The following is a 4,583-nucleotide window of genomic DNA, read 5'->3' as shown; positions in this document are numbered from 1 at the left end:
GACGAGAGCAGATCAGACTCAGATTTTGGAGTGTCCATCATCTGTCCTAGAACTTTTCGACTCCCGTCTAGAACCCGACCCACTGACGGTGGTCCGACCGTTGTCCGACTGAACAGCGATTTTTCTTCCACACAGACACAGGACGTCTGTCCAGAACAGACCGACCAGGAGAGGACGTATTTATTTACACTCAGCTCCCCCTGGAGGACGAGGAGAAATGATGGACAGAAATGGACAGTAAGGACAATCAGGAGAAAAAAATGGGTTTCTGGGTAGATGTCCAGAAGAGAGAGAGAGAGAGAGAGAGAGAGAGAGAGACCACACAGAAGAAGATGGGAATCTTGGAGAACAAAGATTCCGACATCTGGACCGAGGTGTCGACAGTCAGAGCTGTGAGGAAGAGGAGCGTTCTTCATCGTTGGTTTTAGAGATAGAGAGAAAAGACGAGACACAGGGAGGATTCTGGAAAAACAAACTTAATCATCCAGACATCAGGTGTTTTCAAAAAGTTTTTCTGGAAAATTAATGGGAAAAAAAACGTGTTAAAAAATGTTTTTGCAAAGAAGTGAGTTTTAAATACATTTATAATCTTTTTTTTTTGTTTCATTTCTAAGTCATTTACAAAAACTCAAACAACATGAAATGAAATTAAAAAGTAAAATGTTCGTTTTTATCCTGTGTGTGTGTGTGTGTGTGTGTGTGTGTGTTTGTGCCAGGGTCAGCCACAGTTCAGCAGATCGAACTGAAACTAAGACAGAGCAGAGGAAACAGAGAGAGAGGGAGGGGAGAGAGAGAGAAAAGGTCACGACCCACGGGTGGAACGTAAATGGACTTTTTGGTAAAGTGTGCTTGTCAGCAGGCTGCACTGTTCAGGGTCAAAGGTCAAAGGGAAAACAGGGAGCAGGAGGTTATCAGGCCAGACATTCCTGTCCGTCCTGATGCTGAGAAAGTCCAGGAGAACTGGAGGAGAAACGGACGGAAAGTTGCATGAAAAGATTTGCATCCTATAGTTGATGACCTTGAGATGCTTTAAGTAAGTTTAAGTATTTAAAAAAAGAAGTTCACTTTACCATACAAAACCTTCGATGTGTTCCCTCAGGCCGTCACTTTAAATGTAAATGTGGCAAATGTTCTGAATCTGGAAACTATTGCTGCCCTCTACAATGTGCATTCTTATCAACTTATATACATATATACATATACATATATATATATACATATATATATATATATATATGTGTGTGTGTGTATACCTTCACAACACAGTGACTGTCAACAAAAGACGGCAGTACTTGAGGTATCAAGGGCATGTGTGTTAACTGAGAGACAGAATCTCTGTCACTCATCTGGTCTGAAGTAGTAATTCCATAAACCAGAGTGATGACAGTGGAATGTAAATTCTCAGGCATAATCAGCAGTGCAGGCCTCTTCGGTCTACCAAAACAAAGAGTTGGAGGAGGAGGAGGAGGAGGAGGCGTCGACAGACGCCGCTACAATGGTCTGTTTACCCAACGCTAACAGAACGAACAGGGAGGGACAGGGGACCAGCTAAAGTCCATCAGCTGTCTTCAACACCGGGGGTCAGCGGGGGTCAGATCCATCACACTGTGACATCACACACACACACACACACACACACACACACACAAACAATTCAAATAAACCGTAATGAACATCATCGACGAGCAGACGATGAGGTCACCGCCGCGTGTCAGCATCGATCAGCCGACGTTTGACCGCGCGCTCCCTGCCCGCTGAAACACACGCCATCATGTGACCAGGCGCTGCCCCCTGGAGGACGTTATGCTTCTTTTATGGTACGGTCACGTTGCTGTTGTTCTGTCAGTTGCCGGGTTGCCAGGTCTGCACCGCATCATTTACTCCGTTAAGGCCGCGGGTCACACATGACTGACGCGCTCCGTCATCGCCCCGAGCGTCCGTGTGACGTCCGGGTCAGCGCTCAGGTCGCACGGTCAGCGCCGTTTCTCATCCTTAACTTTGTGACGTGATCGTTTCGTCTTCGCTTCCTGTCGACCGCGGCGTTAACGTCGCCATGTTTGGATTCTTTAACCTCAATATTTGTCGCCACACTTGGTGTTTCGTCTCCGTGCAGGTGCGAGGGCCAGGGTTTAACGACCGGCGCCACGGTTGTCCATCCTGTTTTTATGGAGCCCAGAGACAGAGCTCCGTCTCGGTGTCGTTTTCAACCGTACGGCTGACGTTTATATCGTCGGGTTTTAACGGATAGATTCACGCCACCAGACGGGTCGTGGCTGTGGGTTCAAGACCGAACCCGACGTCCCATCGTGTCTCAGCGGTTCTGAGTGGAACAGGAAGACGAGGACAGGAAGGTGAGGACGAGGTCAAACGATGAGGAACAGGAACAGAAAAGGATCTGTTAGAGGAGAGAGCAGACGACGACCTGCGGTCGGTGATGTCATATGTGTGATTGACAGCTGGACTGGCCAATAGGAGGCAGTACAGTGTCACGAGATCACGTTACACCAAGAACAAATGAATCCGGGTTTGTGGAGTCCATCCATCCATCCATCCATCCATCCATCCATCCATCATCACTACCCTCTAAGCTGTGTGAAGGTTGCCGGTTCCACTCCCCAGTGGACAAACCACTGAGCCTCACTCCAACCTCAGACATTTATTAACCAAATAACTGAACATATTTGTACAAGAGGCGAGAGTTAGTTTGGCTTTGTTGACTTAAGGTCGCGGAAAGGTCAACGGTTAAATCACTCAAAGTATAGTTTGTTCCTCCGAAAACATGACGGATGGTCGGAACAAAACATACGACCAGTCGGGATTCAAAATCCAACGCCTTAAAATGAAAACAGTTCTTCATCCATCAATGTTCCACAGCTTTGTCTTCCCTACAAAAGGAATCAAGAAATAAAGAATATAAATAAATAAATAAATCAACAACCTCGAACTGATCTTTTTTCTTGGCCCTGACGTGTTTCAGCCTGACACACGTCAACACGCCCTGCACTCACTCTGTGTGTGTGTGTGTGTGTGTGTGTGTGTGTGTGTGTACGGAGATAGCCTAGCTGCAGCAGCAGGTCAGATTTCGTTGACCTACGTCAACTTAAGGTGAGGTCACCGTGAGGTCGGACCAAGAGATTCTTGACATCTCCCTCTGCAACACCTGACCCGGAGGAGGGGGGGGCAGGGGGTCAACCTGTCGTCACCCTCACGTCCGTTATCTGAGACGGACGGAAGAGAGAGCGAAGGTGTGAGAGGAGTCATTTCAAGTTGTTCCAAAGGATCACATGACTGGGTCATGTGACTCTGCCTGTGTGTGTGTGTGTGTGTGTGGGCAGGACGGGAGGTCAGAGTGGTAGAGGTTGCGGCGAGGACACAGTGAAGTGACGCCACATCTTGTAGTAGTAGTAGTAGTAGTACTACTGTGTACAGATGAATACTCTGTACTCACAAGAACTACATGCAGTAGTACAAGCTGTCCATATACTTATCACTCTGGACACTTCTGTGATCACAGCGCCACATAGAGTCAAACCAGAGAAATTCAGCTCCATGGTACAGGTGAGTCCTATGGTACATGTGAGGAATGATGTCACTCTCCACTGTGGGAGGAGTATGAAGAAATTTGAAGACTATAACTGACAGCCGACTGTCAATCAGGAAGCCTTTCAACGTAAATAATTATCAAGACTTTGACTTTTCTTTTTTTTTTTACATGTTGCTAAAATTAAGTGGTATGTTTTATTTTCAACTCAACTTTACTGACTATCAGACTACAACAACTTTCTCTTTCCTTTTTTTCTGTATATTTGCACATAAACTAGGACTGCCTGCCTAGTGTGTAGGTTTGTTTATGTAGAGCTTTTATTTTCAATAGGTTTTTGCGCTATTTATAAAAAAAACATAAAATATAAGTATTTATTTGCTCAGCTGTTTCTGAGAACTATTGACTTATGAATTGACGTTGCACAATGTGTTTTCCCCGATTGTTTTAATATTCTTCAAGCACTATGCCGACATTATACTCCCAGTTTTCATATCCCTGGACTTGAAGTCGGGCAAACGAGCGCTTCAGTTCCTTTGAATTAATGCAACGGCCAGATTGGAATATTTTCATTATTGCTCTTTTATTGTTAAAAGACTTTTTTTAAATGAATTTCCTTTATTTTTGCAACAAGAAAAAAAAAATAAACATTCAGTTTTGTGATTCTGCAGCACTTCTGACTTCCAGTCAGCTCTACACGTTGGTCTTTTTGCATGCAGTACTTTGTTTAAATGCCACTTTACATGGTTAAAATTTTCATACTGTTGATGATAATTTTGAGATTTTATTTATTTTCCTAGGATTCAACCTCAGCATATGAACGAGGGTTTGTAGCCATGGATGGATGTTTGTAATATTGGTCGTATCTTAGATGCTGAGCTGAGGTGAGTGTTTGCAGCTCTCCCTCTCTCTCTCTCTCTCTTTCATCAGCTGTTGAAGTCCGGCAGCGCCCTAAAGCAAACGAACTTGGTTGCAGGTTTGATTCCCATTTCATCTCTGCAGATTAGCCTGGCGTTCGTGGATTATGGATGAGTTGCTGGTG

This window comes from Cynoglossus semilaevis, chromosome 17 (assembly GCF_000523025.1).
Source record: "Cynoglossus semilaevis isolate Cse_v1.0 chromosome 17, Cse_v1.0, whole genome shotgun sequence".
NCBI lineage: Eukaryota > Metazoa > Chordata > Actinopteri > Pleuronectiformes > Cynoglossidae > Cynoglossus > Cynoglossus semilaevis.
The sequence above is the reverse complement of the archived record's forward strand: the minus strand, read 5'-3'. Positions refer to the sequence as shown.